Here is a 22333-nt window from a genome sequence, read left to right as displayed (position 1 = left end):
CAAGTGTGTAATTTTTTTTAACTTGTTCACGCTCATGAATGTGATGAAAATTAACCACACTTTTAAATGTGTACTAACGAATCTTCACACACATAATTGAGTAAAAATAGCCCATAGTTAGAAGCGTGAATAAATTAAAGTGAAGTACACATACTAAAGTGTGGAGATTGATAAAAATTGTGAACACATACAAAAGCGTGAACTTTTATTGATGTACTCCTTATAATTTATTCATAAATTTTTATTTTGGTCCTTACTTGTTTTAGGCTAGCAAACAAACTGACGATTGACTTAAATGAAACAAACGGACGCGCCCTTTTTAACTTTCTTCTCCTCCAAACACACACACGTATTCTTCCCCAATTGAGAAATAATGAACCCTAATTTCAATTTGTTTTCATGAGCGCGTATATTGATGTAAAATTGTTTCCGGAAACTTAATTTAAATACATATGCGTGCGAGGAATTAAAGAACTTCTATGTTTCAAATTTCAATCGAAGAACAATGCGTGAGTAATTAAACCGATACGTTTCTGAGATTTGAATTGTTGATGATACAAGCGTCAGGAAGTTTAAAAGTAAATCAGATGCGTGTTAACTTGCAACTAATTTCTCCAATTAGTATGAGTTTTCCGGTGATTTACGGAGGTGAAATTCAGAAACTGACCAAAAGTGAAGGTAAATACATGAATTTAATCGAAATTGATCACTTATACTTCAACTAACACTCGTTAATCGAATTCAGTAGTGTATTGACAGTTGCATGACTTTACATTATGCAGAATGATCTTGTTAGGGGCAAACATGTAACCGCTGTGAACTGTTTGTATGAGGAGGTAGACTCGTCATTTCATTTTTAATATCTGTTCATATACTCGATTATGTTTAAGTTTGTTCAATTAATTCATTCAGACAGGGTTTCGATGTTAATTAATGTTGTTAGTCACTTGTTTAGTTGAGTAATTGGTGCATTTCTTCCAATTACATACTTATTGACTGATATTTAGGGATTTAAAATTAATTCTTCTTACTTTGTATGTGGAATTTGTATTGATGTCTCAAATAGGTCCATGCGTTGTTTGATTACTCATATTAGGTCATGATAATGCTAAAAACGAACATATATTTCATATCATTATCCCTCAAGAAAGACAAGCTTTTAGTTGCAATTGTTCTATTTACAAGTAATATTCGTTTAAATAATAAAAGGTGAAGACAAAAGACAGATTCGACGAATTGAAGACGCAAACGACCAAAAAGCTCAAAAGTACAAAATACAATCAAAGTGGTTCCAATTATTGATAAGAAACGTCTCAAAATTACAAGAGTACAAGACGCGAAACGCAAAGTACAAGATATTAAATTATACGCAAGGACGTTCGAAAATCCGGAACTGGGACTAGAGTCATCTCTCAATGCTCGACGTAACGGACTAAAAATTACAAGTCAACTATGCACATGAATATAATATAATATATAATTAATTCTTAAAATTAATATATATATATATATTATATTATATAAACCGTCGGCAAGCTAGGAGCCAAGCTTGTGTGAGCTGGATTCCATAGCTCCGCACTCGCGGAGCTCTGAAGAGCAAAATCCACCGCACTCGCGGAGCCCTAAAAGTCAGAAATCCACCTTTAAAAGGCCGAGCATTCGGCCGAATTTTACACATCTTTTTCTCATTCATCATACGTAAAATATATATATATATATATATTTTTATTTTAATTTTAATTTTAAATTTAAATCATAATAATAAGGGTATGTTAGCGCATATTGTAAGGGTGTAAGTCGAAATTCTGTCCGTGTAACGCTACGCTATTTTTAATCATTGTAAGTTATGTTCAACCTTTTTACATTAATGTCTCGTAGCTAAATTATTATTATGCTTATTTAAAACGAAGTAACCATGATGTTGGGCTAAATACTAAAATTGGGTAATTGGGCTTTGTACCATAATTGGGGTTTGGACAAAAGAACGACACTTGTGGAAATTAGACTATGGGCTATTAATGGGCTTTATATTTGTTTAACTAAATAATAGTTTGTTAATTTTAATATAAAGATTTACAATTGGACGTACCTATAAATAACCATATACACTCGATCGGACACGATGGGCGGGGTATTTATATGTACGAATAATCGTTCATTTAACCGGACACGAGAATGGATTAATAGTCACTAGAATTATTAAAACAGGGGTGAAATTATGTACAAGGACATTTGGCATAATTGATAACAAAGTATTAAAACCTTGGGTTACACGCAGTCGATAACCTGGTGTAATTATTAAACAAAGTATTAAAACCTTGTTACAGTTTAAGTCCCCAATTAGTTGGAATATTTGACTTCGGGTATAAGAATAATTTGACGAGGATACTCGCACTTTATATTTATGACTGATGAACTGTTATGGACAAAAACCAGACGGACATATTAAATAATCCAGGACAAAGGACAATTAACCCATGGGCATAAAACTAAAATCAACACGTCAAACATCATGATTACGGAAGTTTAAATAAGCATAATTCCTTTATTTTCATATTTAATTACACTTCTAATTATCGCACTTTTATTTATTGTCATTGTATTTAATTGCACTTTTAATTATCGTACTCTTTAATTATCGCAAGTTTATTTTATCGCACTTTTATTTATCGCAATTTCATTATCGTTATTTATTTTACGCTTTAAATTAAGTCTTTTATTTATTTAATATTTTACATTAGGTTTTAACTGCGACTAAAGTTTTAAAATCGACAAACCGGTCATTAAACGGTAAAAACCCCCCTTTATAATAATAATATTACTTATATATATTTGTATTTTGATAAATTAAAACTAATATAGCGTTAAGCTTTGTTTAAAAGATTTTCCCTGTGGAACGAACCGGACTTACTAAAAACTACACTACTGTACGATTAGGTACACTGTCTATAAGTGTTGTAGCAAGGTTTAGGTATATCCATTCTATAAATAAATAAATATCTTGTGTAAAATTGTATCGTATTTAATAGTTTTTCCTAGTAAAATATAAGCTATTTCATATACACCTCTACGCACATCAAGTATTTTTGGCGCCGCTGCCGGGGAACTTAAACGCCGAAAGCGCAACGCTAATGATATAAAAATATATATATATATATATATATATATATATATATATATATATATATATATATATATATATATATATATATATATATATATATATAATTTTGTAAAAGTTTTTATTAATTTCTTCGTATAAAAATATAAGTTTTTAAAAATATAAAAATATAAAAATACAAAAAGAGTTTGTTAAAAAAATATATAAATTTAAAAAGTATTTTATTGTTTTATAGAAATATTTATTTATATATATATATATTTGATAAAACAGAAAAATATATAAAATAAATAAATTTTAATTGAACCTGAGTAAAAAACGAACCCTTTCTCAGCTTATACTCGCGGAGGTTTTGAACTGGGACTATCCGCACTCGCGGAGGTCTTCTGACAGGCCAAAGTCAACCCTAAAACAGCATTAATTACGGAGTATATATTATTATTATTAATTAAACCCTAATTAGGGTATTATTATTATTATATAATTTAGTTTTTATTATTATTTTGTATTATTTAGTTTAAATAGTTTAAATAATTTATAAAATTAATAGTTTTATAAAATAAATAATAAAAAAATAATATTTTTATAAAAATTGTAATTTTTACAACTTTTAGTTTATTTTTATATTTTGCATCTTTTTAATTGTTTTAGCATAATATTTGTATTTTTCGCTCGTATTTAGTTTTAAATCATAGTTTTTGCCATAGTTATTTTTATTTCTAGATTTTTAGGCTTTGCCGTAAAATTCCTTAAGTGCTTTTTCTTTAGACTAAGATTTAGGTGCTTTAGAATTTTATGACGCCATTTTTTTTTTATTTTAGTACCTTTTTAAGATATTGCCATTTGGGATATAGTTTTACTTGTAAGCTTTAATATTTTTAGACGCAACTTTTAATTCTTAGTTTTTAGTTCCTTTTTAAGTTTCAACGCGATACTTTCTTATTTTTATTTTTCGACGCCTTTTACCTATGTATCAATTATCACTCCAATTAGTAATCTCAATTTGCAATTTTAATTTTAAGTTAGTGATAATAATAAGGTTGGGTTAGTCGAGTGTTTTAAAGTTTTATAAGTCACTCTTTTTCTTTCTTATTTCTCCAATTTTAATACCGACGCGCTCTTTTTTCTTTCTTATTTCTCGTCATTCTAGTTTTTAGGACATAGAATTTTCTACTTCTTCTCTAAATTTCTTTAAATTACGAAAAATTATTTTAAGCGGTTAAATTGATAGACATCAAAATTTTCTGGTTCGTAGTAATAGTTGGATTTGTACGTGGACCGGGTTATTGGAGCCAAATAGTACTCAATTATATTGAGACCAAACGAATCCTGCCCCTCTGCTGCATCTTTTGGCTATTCGAAACGTGGGCAAAATCAGAAAAGTCTATTAATTGGATAACTTATATAATTTTTCTTTCTTTTTAAAAAATAATAGGATATTCAGTGAATGCACCGAGCAAAACGTTCACCACCTTTTGTACGTTCACCACCGGTAACTCGATCAAGACATCTAGCTAATATTATCGCCGTTGATTTTTCTTTAGAATCGTCATCCAGTCGACCAAGTACTCCAATTCAAATTTCCGATAATCCATTTTTTGAACCCGACCTCACAATTGAGAATCCGGAGAATATTCAGGGACGATTCATAGATCCTGAACCATTAATTTTTCCTCCGGAACCACCAATCATTCAAACAGAGATTGTTGAGGAACGAACCATTAAATCAGAATCCTCTAGTGATTCAGATTCAACAAATTCAATTATGGAGAATCTGGAACCTCTAAGTATGGAAGACCGAATGAGAGCTAAACGCACTGGCCAAGGTCATACAATTACTCAACCTGACATAAATGCGCCAGATTATGAAATCAAAGGACAAATTCTACACATGGTGACTAATCAATGCCAATTTAGTGGTGCACCGAAGGAAGATCCAAATGAACATCTTCGTACCTTTAATAGGATCTGTACACTATTTAAAATCCGAGAAGTGGAGGATGAACAGATATATCTCATGTTATTTCCCTGGACTTTAAAGGGAGAAGCCAAAGATTGGTTGGAATCGTTACCTGAAGGGGCGATTGATACATGGGACGTTTTAGTTGAAAAATTTCTTAAACAATTCTTTCCGGCATCTAAAGCCGTAAGACTTCAAGGAGAAATTGTTACATTCACACAGAAGCCAAATGAAACTCTATATGAGGCGTGGACCAGATTTGGAAAGTTATTAAGAGGATGTCCGCAACATGGTTTAGACACCTGTCAAATAGTACAAATATTCTACCAAGGATGCGACATCACTACAAGGAAAGACATACATATAGCAGCTGGTGGTTCTATTATAAAGAAAACAGAAACTGATGCTTACAAAATTATTGATAACATTGCTTCCCACTCACATGAGTGGAACCAAGAAAAAGATATCGTTAGATCATCTAAAGCAGCTAGAGCCGATTCTAGCCATGACTTAGATTCCATTTCTGCAAAGATAGATGCTGTCGAGAGACGAATGGAAAAGATGACTAAGGATATTCACTCAATACGAATTAGTTGTGAGCAGTGTGGAGGACCACATTTAACAAAAGATTGTCTCAGTATTGAACTAACAATGGAACAAAGAGAGAATGTTTCATATCTAAACCAAAGGCCTGGAAATAATTATCAGAATAATTATCAACCGCCAAGACCGATTTACAACCAAAACCAGAAATATAATCGAAATGTTCCATACAACAATCAACAAGGACCTAACAATCAACAAGTATCCAACAATACTTACAACCAGCAAAGACCTAATTTTCAAAACAAACCACAACAAACTGATGATAAAAAGCCAAATTTAGAAGATATGATGACGAAGCTAGTTGAATCTCAAACACAATTTTTCACATCTCAGAAACAAACAAATGAACAAAATGCTCAAGCATTTAGAAATCAACAAGCTTCTATTCAAAATGTGGAACAAAAAGTAAGTAACCTAGCAAGGTTAATAGGTGAAAGAAAACCAGGAAGTTTACCTAGTGATACAAATGCTAACCCCCGGAATGAAACAGCTAAAGCTATTACCACAAGAAGTGGTACAACACTTAAACCACCTGAAATACCTGTAATTTCTGAGGACGCTATTCCTACTCCACAAGAACCACAACCTGAACAAGATAAGGAAAAAGAACCGGTAGTTGAAAAGGTTAATGAAGATAACACAGTTAAAGCTAAACCTTATGTTAAACCATACCAACCACCACTTCCTTACCCGAGTAAAATGAAAAAAGAGAGACTTGAAGCCGAGCAATATAAATTCTTGGATATGTTTAAACAGATAGATGTAAATCTTCCTTTCATTGATGTGATTTCAGGAATGCCTAGATATGCTAAATTTCTGAAAGATCTAATCACAAATAGAAATAAAATGGAAGAACTCTCTGCTGTTACTATGAATGCTAATTGTTCTACAGTGCTGTTGAATAAGATACCAGAAAAATTATCTGATCCAGGAAGTTTCACAATTCAATGTTTTCTGGGTAGTCTTAGTTCAATAGAAGCATTGGCAGACTTAGGTGCTAGTATAAATTTAATGTCGTATTCACTATACGCTAAACTAGACCTTGGAGAATTGAAACCAACACGAATAAGTATACAACTAGCCGATAGATCAGTAAAATATCCTAGAGGAATAATGGAAAACATGCTAGTTAAAGTTGGTACTTTAGTATTTCCAGTAGATTTTGTTGTTCTGGACATGGAAGAAGATTCTCAAGTTCCTCTCATATTAGGAAGACCATTTTTAAACACGGCTAAAGCAATGATAGACGTGTTCGGTAAGAAACTGACCCTAAGTATAGAGGAAGAGAGTGTTACCTTTTCAGTTGATAGAGCAATGCAACAACCGCAATCTGCAGATGATACATGCTATTATATTCAAACTATAGATTCACATGCAGAATTGTTAGAAGAATTTCCAGAATTACAAGGAACAGGAGAATGTTCTTTAGGAGAAGGAACTGAACCAATTGATGAAACTGAAATGTTAGCTACACTTATGGCTAATGGATATGAACCAACAACAGAAGAAATTCAAATGCTAAAAGAAGAAGACAGATATCGATATAAATCATCGATAGAAGAACCTCTGACATTAGAGTTAAAGCCACTTCCAAACCATTTGGAATATGCTTATTTACATGGTGAATCTGAATTACCTGTAATAATATCGTCTTCTCTTACTGAAAATGAAAAATCTCAACTCATTTCTGTGTTGAAAGCTCATAAACCAGCTATTGCATGGAAGATTCATGATATTAAAGGAATAAGTCCTTCGTATTGCAGACATAAAATCCTTATGGAAGAAGATCATAAAACGTATGTGCAATGCCAAAGAAGACTAAATCCTAATATGCAAGATGTTGTTAAGAAAGAAATTATTAAACTGCTTGATGCAGGTTTAATTTATCCAATCTCTGATAGTCCATGGGTAAGCCCAGTTTAATGTGTACCTAAGAAGGGTGGCATGACTGTCATTACAAATGAGAAAAATGAGCTTATTCCTACTAGGACTGTAACAGGATGGCGTGTATGTATTGATTATAGAAAATTAAATGACGCCACCAGAAAAGATCACTTTCCCTTACCTTTCATTGATCAAATGTTGGAAAGATTAGCCGGAAATAGTTACTATTGTTTTCTTGATGGTTTTTCCGGATATTTTCAAATTCCAATAGCACCCGAGGACCAAGAAAAAAACCACGTTCACGTGCCCTTATGGTACTTTTGCTTACAAACGTATGCCATTTGGACTTTGCAACGCTCCTGCAACCTTTCAAAGGTGCATGATGGCAATTTTTCACGACATGATAGAAGAATGCATGGATGACTTTTCAGTCTTCGGTGATACTTTTGAATCATGTCTAGTTAATCTTGAACGAATGCTTATTAGATGCGAATAATCAAATCTAGTACTTAATTGGGAGAAATGCCATTTCATGGTAAAAGAAGGCATCGTTCTTGGTCATAAAATTTCAAAGGAAGGAATTGAAGTGGATAGAGCTAAAGTAGATGTAATTGCTAAACTTCCACATCCCACCAATGTTAGAGGAGTTAGGAGTTTTCTAGGGCATGCCGGTTTTTACCGACGCTTCATAAAAGATTTCTCTAAAATTGCCACTCCTATTAATAAACTCCTAGAAAAAGATGCTCCATTTATCTTTTCAGATGAATGCATCAAATCTTTTAATATTCTTAAAGAAAAACTCACTAATGCGCCGATTATGATAACTCCAAATTGGAATCTACCGTTTGAACTTATGTGCGATGCAAGTGATTTTGCATTGGGAGCCGTTTTAGGACAAAAGATTGAAAAACGATTTCAACCTATTTATTATGCTAGTAAGACGTAACAAGGAGCACAAACAAATTACACAACTACTGAAAAAGAACTCCTTGCTATTGTCTTTGCTTTTGACAAATTTCGTTCATATCTCGTTCTAGCTAAAACGGTGGTCTATACTAACCATTCTGCTCTTAGATACCTATTTTCGAAACAAGATGCTAAACCAAGATTAATCCGTTGGATCTTACTCTTACAAGAGTTCGATATTGAAATCCGAGATAAAAGAGGAGCAGAAAATCTCGCCGCTGATCATCTTTCTCGTCTTGAAAATCCCGAATTAGAAGTTCTAAATGAATCGGTCATACAAGACAACTTTCCTGATGAATATCTATTAAAGATAGATTATAATAAAATTCCATGGTTTGCAGACTATGCAAACTATTTAGTATATGGATTCCTTGAAAAAGGATTGTCGTACCAAAAACGAAAGAAATTCTTTAGTGATATAAAACACTATTTCTGGGAAGATTCACATTTGTTTAAAAGTTATCCCGATGGAATAATACGCCAATGTGTATTCGGAGATGAAGCTAGTAAAATCTTAAACCATTGTCACACAGGACCAACAGGAGGGCATTATGGGCCTCAACTAACAGCAAGAAAAGTTTACGATGCTGGATTCTATTGGCCTACAATTTACAAAGACGCACACCTTCTTTGCAAATCCTGTGATGCTTGTCAAAGGGCCGGAAAAATAAGTCAACGTGATGAATTGCCATAAAATGTCATTCAAGTACGTGAAGTATTTGACATTTGGGGTATTGACTTTATGGGTCCATTTCCAAAATCTCATAATAATCTCTACATTCTCGTTGCCATAAATTATGTATCTAAATGGGCGGAAGCACAAGCTCTCCCAACTAACGATGCACGAGTTGTAGTCAACTTTTTAAAACGTCTTTTTGCAAGGTTTGGAACACCGAAAGCTTTAATAAGTGATCGGGGTACTCATTTCTGTAATAATCAACTTAAGAAAGTTCTCAAAAGATATGGAGTAACTCATAAAATCTCCACCGCTTATCATCCACAAACAAGTGGACAAGTTGAAAATACCAACCGAGCTTTAAAACGTATTTAAGAGAAAACCGTAGGATCAAATCCGAAGGAATGGTCCATAAAATTGGAGGATGCACTCTGGGCTTTTAGAACAGCCTACAAAACTCCAATTGAAACCACACCTTTCAAACTCGTTTACAGAAAAGCATGTCATCTTCCAGTAGAAATTGAACACAAAGCATTTTGGGCTTTGAAGACATGTAATCTTGATTTACATGAAGCTGGATGTTTACGATTAAGTCAACTAAACGAATTAGAAGAATTAAGACATGAAGCATACGAAAATTCGTTACTCTATAAAGAAAGAACAAAGAAATGGCATGATAAAAGAATCAAAAATTCAAAAGAATTTAAAGAAGGAGACAGAGTTCTTCTTTTCAATTCACGATTCAAGCTATTTCCTGGAAAATTGAAATCAAGATGGTCTGGACCATTCATAGTTAAAAGAGTTTTCCCATACGGAACTGTAGAATTAATAAATTCAAATGGGATTGAATTTAAGGTTAATGGTCACAGAGTTAAACATTACATAGATAGTCCGATGGAAGTCGACAACGAAGTTAATCACAATTTCAACACCACAGCTAACTAAGTGTGGGGAGAATCAAATCTTTTAAAGGATTATATGTATTTCTGTTAGAGTTAGATTTTCTGTTTTCGTGTAGTTCTCGAAAATAGAACCCGAATGGTCTTTCCCTAGCAGACCCTAAAGAACTAGTCTTCTCCCCCCATTCTGAATTTTTATTTTTTTAGGTTTTTACGAAATGAAGACTTCCTGTGAACTAAACCATGGTCTAATGCTACACGCTTTGGTCACTAAACGTAATAATGACACACTTCCGAGTGAACTGGTATCAGTAATCAGAGAAAAATTGGACGGAGTAAGAAAAGAATCCAGATGCGAAGAGAATAAGTTACAATTTGGTAAAGGAAAATCAAAATCCGCAGCGAAAAGGAGAGCACGACACCTTGAAAAATGTCACAAATGCGGAAAATGGTCACACGAAGGTAAATGTTCAAATAATCAAACCTATTCAAACACCGAATTTGTTACTTTATGCAGAGACGGGCCGTTCATATGTTTAGAAGAAAAAACGTTAAATTCTCGTGGTTACGCCTATGTAGCCATGGAAAACCAATTAGTCCGACTATCTTATGAGTGGGCTAGAGCATATCACTAAGAAATCTCTTTCACAGGTAAGTTTGTACAGTTTTTATTTTAATTTTTATTTTTAACCTTTTGATAATAAACGCTAATTTGTTCGCTATAAAGTATTAAATTGGTATTCAATAAAATTAGGTCTTGCGACCGAAATTATTGATATCATACAAAAATTTATTACATCACTGCGAAATTTACCGTTTATTCTTAAGGTATAAATATCTTTAATCAATCAACCAAAATATTTCAAAAATTCGTCATGAGTTAAATTAGGTCATGAAACCGAAATTACTTTACCGAAAAGAGGGGCGTATGTTTTTGATAATATTTGATTGATTAAAGTGGGATAAAAGCTAAAAAGATTTTTAATTTTATTTTTTACCATGTTTTTAAAATTAATATATAAATATTAAATTAATATTGTGAATTTTTTTTAAAAATCAATATATTTAAGTTTGTAAATATTTGAAAATTTTAATATTTTTAATATAAGTTTGTATGTATAAAAACAAAAATATAATATAAGTTTGGTGTGAATTTTTAATTATTAATATGAATTTTTAATTTTATGCATTTTAAATTTAAGTTTGGTGTGAATTTAAAAACAAAAATTTATTTTATTTCGCTAAGTTAAAAATATGATTTTTAAAATTCGTCGTGAGTTGAAGACTAGGTCTTTGAACCGAAATTGCTTTACCCGAGGGAGGGACGAGAACTTTTATTATCATTATTTTTAATCTTATTGAATTAAAAGTATGCCAAAAACATTTAAAAAACCCAAAAAAATCTTTACTTTTAAAACCGCGCTTCGAATTGACAAATTTTAAATTTTTGTCGAGGGACGGACTAGGATAACGATCCGAAACGCCCTCGCTCCTAAAGGAAAACAAAATTTTTAGAATTTAATTAATTTTATGTTTTATAAAGTTATAAGGTTTTATAAATAAATATATAAAAAAAGGGGCCGCGACTCGCGGTGATTTGTGGGTTCACACCACCGCACTCGCGGAGGTCAAAAAACCAAGAAAAAAATAAAACTGGTCGAACAGACCAGTTTGTTCATCACCACACCCAATTTTCTGCGAAAAAACACACACAAAAATCACCCAAATTCGTAATTTTTCACCATTTTTCATCAAATCTTTTATAAAATCACAATGAGGAGACTATTATCAAGGAATTACTCAAGGAAATCGGTAAATTTCTACACCTAAACACCATTTAATCTGAATTTTAGTGTTCTTGATCAATTTCATACATAATTCGATTTTGATGCTTTCTAGTGTAATAATGCTTCAATTGTTTGTGTATTATGCTTGTATAACCTAGATTAATGCTATTTAATATGATTAGAAGCTTTGAACTTCAATTTTTGAATAATCTAGGGTTTGTGTTCTTGAGCAAAATTAGGACTTTTTGATATAAACAGGTTATGGCCGAATTTTGTTGTTAGTTTATGCTAAATTGAGTAGTGTAACATGTTTAGGTTGCTAAATGATCAAAACTTTGATCCTAAACATGATTTATGAAGATTAAAGTGGACTTTTTGAACCAAAATTGCATGAACTTGATTTAATTGATATGAATGCCATGAGGAACTTGTTTAATTGTTATAATGATTATTTTTGACATGTTTTAGAAGTTAAATGCGAAGAAACTTTGTATACATTTTTGTATAAATATATTTGGAAAAGTATAGAATTGTAAAAAAAAAAAAAATGTGAAAATGTGTATAAGTTTAATTTTGATTTAACATGTTATTGTGATTGTTTTAAGTTGTTATTTTGCTAAAACTAATGCATATTTGGATGCACAAAAATTGTGTTTGATATATTTTGCAGACTGAAAGGGGTGAATCTTCATCCCAGGCTCGCAATGCTCCTCCGGAAGATGCAAATCAACAGGAAATTAATAACCAATACCGACAAGATATACCTCACCCAATTGTTTCATATTCAAACATTCATGAGGCAGATTTACATTCGAATTTGAGATTTGATAGATATTGGATAGACTATCCAAAATATCAAAAGAACCTGCACAACCTTGTGTCTAATAATGTTGAGGTACCAAGAGTTATAGATTGGGCACCATTAGAGGTAGTGGAATTGGCCGAGCCAATCAGGGAATTACTTACTCAAAGGTATGGTAATTCTACTTTTAATGATTGGGTACGTTTATTCAACATGCGTAGACCTGTATATAGAGAATGGTGTATGGAGTTATTGTGTACTATTGAAATAAATGATCGGGTAGATACTTTAACCGATCGTAGTTTTATTAGATTTTTATTAGGAGGGGAGATGCGCCATATGTCCTTACTAGACATGGCTCGGGCTTTAGGTATATATACCCCCGAGGAGCTAGCATCTTATGATTGCCAGAGGTTAATAGTTTATGGTAGGAGGGTGGATGAGAATTTTAATACAAATGACGTATGGAGTAGGATGACTAGCCATCGCCGATTCCAGGGGGGATTATACTCTTATCTTGATATTGATAGAGCTGAATTAAGAGTAATCCATAGGTTTTTAGCCAATTCGATTACACAACGAGGTAAGAATAAGGAAAAGGTAAATGAACAGGATTTGTTTTACCACATGTGTATTCGAGACCCACACAGCGCTGTAAGTATACCTTTTTGTGTGGGTTATTATTTATTGACTATGGTTAGGGGTATGAGGCGTGGTAGCATAATAGGAGGTGGTATATTTATTACTTTGATTGCTGAATATCTCGGTGTGGATAGAAGTTGGGGGGATTATTAATGGCAGAACCAGAACCCCGCGATAGAATAGATTTGCATGTTTATCATGGTGCTAAGGTCTTAAAGAAACGAAACAATGCGGCAGCACGTTATGATGGTAGGCATCCACAGGTTGAGAGAGATCAACAGCAAGGTCAACCTGGAGGGGGTAATCCAATGACAGAAATGCAACTTTTTATGGCTCGACACGAGTCTGAAATGGCTAGACAAAAAGCATTTCAAGATTGGCAGTATCATCAAAGCCAAATCATAAGTCATTATACACACGTAGGTAGAGAATACATTCCTACCGTTATGCCCGAATTTGCTCCTTGGACTTTAGAGAACCGACCACCATATCCTACATATGACCGGCCCAAGCATTTTACAGCATCTATGGATACGCTTGGGATCCACACTGGAACCATCCTCCTCATCCGTAATTTTATATTTTTGTTTATTTTATTGTAATGTTACTAATTCTTAATTTTCTTATTTCTTATTTCTTATTTTATTATTATAATAGCTTTTATAATTTTCCAACTTTATTAGATTTTAATATTTTTTTTTTTTGAATGTGGTGTGAAAACCCAACTTCAAAAATATGTATATATGTGTTTGTAGTTTATCTCATGTACAAAACAGGGTAAAACAGCGCATTTTCAAAGACTGGCATTAAGTTCAGCAAAAGCTATTAATTTTGACGACAAAACAAAAAACAAATGTGATGTACCATCAGACGGAATGAACAAATGATGTGCACCATTTATCATTCAGCAAACAAACGCCAATATGTTTGGAAACTTTGGTAAAATTTAATCATTTTTCTACGCTAATCACCCTCAATAATTTAAATTGTTACTGATTTCTTGCAAATGAGGGCATTGCAAGATCTTAAGTGTGGGAAGGGGTTAAATTCTTTCGGATTTTTAAAATTTTTAACTTATACACTTGGTTACCATTAAAAATACTAGTAACGCAGTAGCAGTATTAGAATCTAGTGCTCTCTGATAACAAAGAACAGCCCTAGTCTTATATACTGACTACCCACTTCTAGTAAAATTTTTCAAAATTTTCAATTAAATGAACTCAAAATCATGTTTATACATATTTATGAACGATAAAACTAGGTGTTAACACCGAAATTATTGTTACCTCGGAAAGGACATAAATTGAGAAACAACCCAAAATGTTAGAATTCATTTAAAATGGAATAGAGGACAATAAAAAGGCAAATAAAAGAAAATAAAAGCCAAGTGTGGGAAAATTTACCAAGTTATTTTAAACATATGTCACATATTTTTGTACAAATAACTGAAGATACTTTTGCTTTGGACTAAAATAAAAAGTTTTACCCGATTTACTGTAAGAAAGATGGATCTACACGATGAATCAATTCCATCACTTAAAGGAAGTAAAAGTCTTCCGAAAAAGAAACGCGCTTCTTGATTTAGGTCATGAAGTTGTCGTCCAGACCAGCTGTAGGTTGACGAAAAATCTAGAAAAGTCATCTCTAAAATCAGCAGGAAATCCACGGACCTCAGCATCAAACAGGGTCGCCAAGTGGTCAGACTTATCCTAACCATGAGAGGATCTATCTTGTAAAATGGGGAGGACGCCGTGCAAATTAGCTGGATAAGACTAATGAATCAGATCCCCAGAAAGGATAATCTCCTTAAAGATAAAAAATCAGCTTTTAAAACTGATATTACTCAATCCTTGAGATTGACCTTAAAGATTGAGAATTACAAACTCATGGAATTCAATGATATCTAAACTCGAGCTTGAACGAGAAAATATTTTGATCAAAATTACAAACCGATTTGTTTTCTGAAAACCCATTTTCAATGCGTTCATTACCATTGAACGTAAAATCCTGGGAATTCACCTGGAATTCATTAGGTCACATGAACTAAATCGGGTGTCAACCGTAAGAACGGTGGTTGCATAGCATGGTCAAAGACAGGACCTTGTGCCAAGATCGAAAAATTATAAGGGTGAGCTTTACTATTGCTCCTACAAAGGATAGTAATTGCGTCCGACACGTTATAGACCATAATTAAAAGCATGGCAGGGGACATTGCCTTAACAGTTGCTTGTTCAACGCTTTCCTTTACAACCGGACGGTAGTTTACCGAAAAGTTAATATACGGAACAAGTATACTGGACGTGTTATTTTCCCAATACAAGGTTAGCAAGTGGGTGACACAAAATCGTAAGTTTTGAGCTAAAATTTTTAAATCTGAAACCCACCAAACCCACAAAAAGAATTTGCAAACACCGGTGAAGGGTTATTCCGGAAAACTTATCTAGGATAAAAACTAGATTTAATTTTCAAAAAGATCAAATGTTTTCATAAAGATCCAATTTCCTTAAAGGATCTAAATTTTATAGCCATGTGGGACTGTAAACCACATCGTTACTACCATTGTTTATACCGCCGTAAAAAAATCACTAATGTACAAAGTGTGAAGAATAAAGAAGTGATTCTAGTATATTTCAAGACTATATTGCTTGAGGACAAGCAACGCTCAAGTGTGGAAATATTTGATAATGCTAAAAACGAACATATATTTCATAGCATTATCCCTCAAGAAAGACAAGCTTTTAGTTGCAATTGTTCTATTTACAAGTAATATTCGTTTAAATAATAAAAGGTGAAGACAAAAGACAGATTCGACGAATTGAAGACGCAAACGACCAAAAAGCTCAAAAGTACAAAATACAATCAAAGTGGTTCCAATTATTGATAAGAAACGTCTCAAAATTACAAGAGTACAAGACGCGAAACGCAAAGTACAAGATATTAAATTATACGCAAGGACGTTCGAAAATCCGGAACTGGGACCAGAGTCATCTCTCAACGCTCGACGCAACGGACTAAAAATTACAAGTCAACTATGCACATGAATATAATATAATATATAATTAATTCTTAAAATTAATATATATATATTATATTATATTATATAAACCGTCGGCAAGCTAGGAGCCAAGCTTGTGTGAGCTGGATTCCACAGCTCCGCACTCGCGGAGCTCTGAAGAGCAAAATCCACCGCAGTCGCGGAGCCCAAAAAGTCAGAAATCCACCTTTAAAAGGCCGAGCATTCGGCCGAATTTTACACATCTTTTTCTCATTCATCATACGTAAAATATATATATATATATATATATATATATATATATATATATATATATATATATATATATATATATATATATATATATATATATATACATATATATATATTTATATTTTAATTTCAAATTTAAATTTAAATTTAAATCCTAATAATAAGGGTATGTTAGCGCATATTGTAAGGGTGTAAGTCGAAATTCTGTTCGTGTAACGCTACGCTATTTTTAATCATTGTAAGTTATGTTCAACCTTTTTACATTAATGTCTCGTAGCTAAATTATTATTATGCTTATTTAAAACGAAGTAATCATGATGTTGGGCTAAATACTAAAATTGGGTAATTGGGCTTTGTACCATAATTGAGATTTGGACAAAAGAACGACACTTGTGGAAATTAGACTATGGGCTTTATATTTGTTTAACTAAATGATAGTTTGTTAATTTTAATATAAAGATTTACAATTGGACGTACCTATAAATAACCATATACACTCGATCGGACACGATGGGCGGGGTATTTATATGTACGAATAATCGTTCATTTAACCGGACACGGGAATGGATTAATAGTCACTAGAATTATTAAAACAGGGGTGAAATTATGTACAAGGACACTTGACATAGTTGATAACAAAGTATTAAAACCTTGGGTTACATGCAGTCGATAACCTGGTGTAATTATTAAACAAAGTATTAAAACCTTGTTACAGTTTAAGTCCCCAATTAGTTGGAATATTTGACTTCGGGTATAAGGATAATTTGACGAGGATACTCGCACTTTATATTTATGACTGATGGATTGTTATGGACAAAAACCAGACGGACATATTAAATAATCCAGGACAAAGGGCAATTAACCCATGGGCATAAAACTAAAATCAACACGTCAAACATCATGATTACGGAAGTTTAAATAAGCATAATTCCTTTATTTTCATATTTAATTGCACTTCTAATTATCGCACTTTTATTTATTGTCATTGTATTTAATTGCACTTTTAATTATCGTACTCTTTAATTATCGCAAGTTTATTTTATCGTTCTTTTATTTATCGCAATTTTATTATCGTTATTTATTTTACGCTTTAAATTAAGTCTTTTATTTATTTAATATTTTACATTAGGTTTTAACTGCGACTAAAGTTTTAAAATCGACAAACTGGTCATTAAACGGTAAAAACCCCCCTTTATAATAATAATATTACTTATATATATATTTGTATTTTTATAAATTAAAACTAATATAGCGTTAAGCTTTGTTTAAGAGATTTTCCCTGTGGAACGAACCGGACTTACTAAAAACTACACTACTGTACGATTAGGTACACTGCCTATAAGTGTTGTAGCAAGGTTTAGGTATATCCATTCTATAAATAAATAAATATCTTGTGTAAAATTGTATCGTATTTAATAGTTTTTCCTAGTAAAATATAAGCTATTTCATATACACCTCGCATAACATCAGGTCACAAATAGGCTCGAAGTTAGTTGTTTATTAGCTACAGAGTTTATTGCTATTGGTTTAAGTGATTGATACTACCAAGTACCAAGCTATTGATGCACTAATGAATCAAAAACTTCGAGCATTGTGCATGAATTGAACTGTTAACCATTCTCTTGGTAAAAATCTTACAATGTGTATATGCATCTAGATCATTCATGTTATTAGGACATCAAAGGAAACTACTATATAAAGGATATGCCAAAATGATAATTGATCTGTGTTGTATGCTTGTACTCAATATTTTGGTGGCCTCAAGTAATATATATACACTATATATACATATTTTTTGTTTCTTTCTCCTCAAGTAGTATTTGTATCTAGTATTGTATATTGTTTGGGTGTTAAAGATCATAAAACTTACTTTAATAATTTTGGGTTGCCTTTACAAGTTCTCTTTTCAGTTGTTTACTTCTTGATAGCCTTGAAACATCAATTATTAAACAGATGCTAGAGTATCATACATATGGTGTAACGATAAGGATACACATCTATGATACATAAAATTATGACGTAATGCCGTTATGGAAAGGTATACATCCATATGCATACATGATTATATATGTTCGGTTATGATGATTGGTATTTGTGTAAACCAGATATGTTAATGTGATGATGATGATGATACCAACAGGAAGGATAGTTGATTTTAGCAATGTTGATCAAGCAGTTGATCAATATCATAGATTCAAGGTTCAATCTTTCTTATTTGTTACTATTATTCATGGATACTTAAGTTCTACTCTATAAAAGATTCATATTATATTCTTTATTATCTTTTAATGAGTTTAGCTGCGGTAACCAATGTTTCTGTTGCTTCTGTCGGGAGCTCTTCTGCAAGCGCTGTTCGAGTTTGTACAAACAGAGGTTCTTTTTAAGATTCATGCTTTGCTATATTAATTGTTATTTTAGATATGTATATTGTTATTTTCTGATGTAATGTGACCTCTTCTCTTATGTTGTGTGCATTGTTAACTGCACACGTTCATAGATTAGATGCTCAACGTTTTGTTAATCCACAAAAAATTTATCATAAAATCTTCTACCATTTTCTTTTGAGTTTGCTTCTCATGCTGTTACAGAAGGTATTACTTCATAAGCTTTTATCTGTATTCCTTATAAATTTTTTTTTGCCATAAGGCATATCTTTGTTACAATCTTATATTTGTGGCTTCTGTTTTACAATTCAATTTACATATTTGTATTTGGCTTTGCAAGTATAGAATTTCAATGGTGTGTATTATCTATTTACATTCTTTTTGAAGTTGTAAGAATTTGATGTTTAGATGCAAGCAGCCTCTTAGAAACTGTTTGAAATACATTATTATGAATCAAATTATAACCACATCTTATTAACCTCTTGATCTTTGCAGAACGGAACAACCAATAGTTGTAAGATCTTAGTCCGAATCACAAGTAAAAACGATAGAAGTGAAGGGGTATCAACGCTGGACCACCTTTACCACGGAGATCATCACGTACTACACACTGTTGTCGACTCCTGGAATGCACAAGAACCCAAACGTACCCATTCAACGCAAGGGCCATACTGATACTTGTTTCGTCTATTAGTAAAGTAGATGTTAATAGACTTGTAACATGTATTTAAATCTTAACTTTGCATTGTAATAATATTTTCTTTAAAGAATGTCACCCATGTTTTTGTTACAATATAATAAAACGTATTGTCTAGCCGTAACTAAATGACCAATAATATATATATATATATATATATATATATATATATATATATATATATATATATATATATATATATATATATATATATATATATATATATATAATCTATTATGAAAAATATCAATTGCTCACGCTTATGCTTGTAAATAATTATTATAATTTATTATGAAAAATTTCAATTGCTCACGCTCATACTTGTGAATAATGAATACATGAAAATTTTGACTAGAACTACACGCTTTGAATTGTGAGTGTTGAAATAATTGGTTAACATTTAAAAGCGTGAAGACTTAACTCTATATCTTCACGCTTCTTAATGTGAAGAGCTGAACAAATCTTTCACACAAACAAGCGTGTATTATTGAAGAAATTTTGTTACGCCCATATTCCACACGAATCATACAAGCGTGAGCAACAAATATGGACACAATTCTAAGTGTGAGTAAACCACTAAAAAAGCGTGTATATCCGCATACTTTGTTGTAGTGATACATAAATAACAACAATTTAAGAACGCATGGAGTGATAACCAAGTTTTTCAACAGCGTCCCATTTTTCAAACCATTCATTCATCGGATTGTCTTTTCAATTTATTTTTATAATAAGCTTTTATGATCATATATCATATACTCATATTTAAATGGTGGAACACTGGAACATAGTCCGGCATGAACCTGTCACTTTAGAATGAACAAATTATAGATTAAAAACATCGATTTTTCTATTTGTAATCTAACAGCTATATATAATTAGGATTTTTATAAGTGTAGCCCTTAGAGAGTTAAGGCTACACTTAAGAAATTAAAATATGCATAATTAATAGTACATTAAGGTAGTAGTGAAGTGTTTATTAAAGATTAATGGATGGTTATAAGTAATGCATAACTCAAAGTTTCATATCCTAATCTCTTAAGTATAGGCTTGAAAGCTACACTTAAAAAATTTCATTATTCATTCATATATTAATAAATAAATAGTTAGATAAAATTAATTAAAAAGTTCAATAAAATAGAACGTTATAAAAAAACACTCTCCCATAAAAAAAATCTATCTTTTCTCTCAATACATGCAAATAGAATTCAAACCAAATCACCCGCCTTTCTTCTTGGGTGTTTTCGCCACATGCTCTTTGGAATTTTTTTTTTGAAATAGTAATAATTGAAGCACCATTTACAGAACTAGAAAAATTAAAATGGGTTTTACAAATCTAGTAAAACTGGTGTTTGAAACACCGGGTTGCAACTTTTCTCCCCAAACTGGTGTTTCAAACGCCGGTTTGTGTACTTTTTGTCATTTGGTCAAACATCCAACGACACGGGTGGAAACATGTGGCATAAAAGCATCTGATCGTGGGACAACCCGGAAAAAGTGTACCCAAACTGGCGTTTGAAACACCGGTTTGGAGTGAAAAGTTGCAACCCGGTGTTTCAAACACCGGTTTTACTAGATTTGTAAAACCCATTTTAAATTTTCTAGTTCTGTAAACATGTCAAAAATTATTACTAGTTAAAAAAAAAAATTCATGCTCTTTGCTCTTTAGCCACATGCTCTTTGCTTTTAACGTGCTTTTCTTTTGCTTCTCTCCTTTTGCTTCCTTTCTCGTGCTTTTAACGCCTCTTTACCTTTCTCTTTTGCTTCTCTCCTTTTCCCTCCTGTTCTCCGACGTCTCACTCAAATTTCGACCACTCGTGGTCATGCTCGTCGCTAACTATAGGCGGCAAGTAAGGTGGTTATTCGCCATACTCTACGGTTGACGTATGTGTTATGGTTATGGGTGTTTTATTGTTTTTGCTCTTCTTAAAAGAAAGTGTTATTTAATGAAATTAAATTATCACAAGTAAAAATGTTAGGATACATACATGATGGTCAAAGATAAAATCATATGAAACTATATGTCTAATACATTGAGAATGTGGTTTATCTAGTTAGATTAATCTTGATCTGAAATGTTAATTGAATATTTGATGGATTAAGATTATACTATTGTGAACACTTAGCAAAAATAATGTCAACTTAAAAGCCAAATTATATGAGATTACACTCAGACATATCATTGTAAAATTCTGAGCCAGTGTGCTAGAACTACTACCAAAATAATAAAGAAAATCTATGATATAACTCCACGTATAAACTATTCTCGGGATATAACTATGTTAAATCTTTGTATAATGTTTTTTTTGTCTTATTTTATCATGTTGCTTTGATATCATTGGTATATTGTTCGTGAGTATAACGCCATTACATGGTTGCATTGTTTGGTAAAATTAATTACTAGTAATAAGCATTAAAGTGATGAACCAATGAAGCGCGTAGATCGAATGAATATATACAAAATTATCTATATATAGGTATTGGTATTCTTATCTCTATTTATTATTTATCCGTTTTAATCATCCATTTTCATCACTATTGCGGAATAGATCTCTCAACAATTTTTCTAATTTTATGATATATTAGTGACATGTTTATTTTCCCCTTTTTTTAATATACTATATTATAAATTATAATTATAATATAA

At 31.9% G+C, this 22333-nt stretch overlaps 1 long non-coding RNA gene across 1 annotated transcript; it reads left to right on the top strand.

Annotated features, from left to right (window-relative positions):
- Positions 1-941: 941 nt before the first annotated feature.
- On the top strand, positions 942-19807 carry LOC139903988 (uncharacterized). Its single transcript, XR_011778613.1, has 4 exons — positions 942-1096; positions 18079-18807; positions 18907-18981; positions 19488-19807. It is a non-coding gene; the product is annotated as an uncharacterized lncRNA (long non-coding RNA).
- The last annotated feature ends 2526 nt before the right edge of the window (positions 19808-22333 follow it).

This window comes from Rutidosis leptorrhynchoides, chromosome 4 (genome assembly GCF_046630445.1).
Source record: "Rutidosis leptorrhynchoides isolate AG116_Rl617_1_P2 chromosome 4, CSIRO_AGI_Rlap_v1, whole genome shotgun sequence".
Taxonomy (NCBI): domain Eukaryota; kingdom Viridiplantae; phylum Streptophyta; class Magnoliopsida; order Asterales; family Asteraceae; genus Rutidosis; species Rutidosis leptorrhynchoides.
This window is presented reverse-complemented; position numbering and strand designations above follow the sequence as displayed.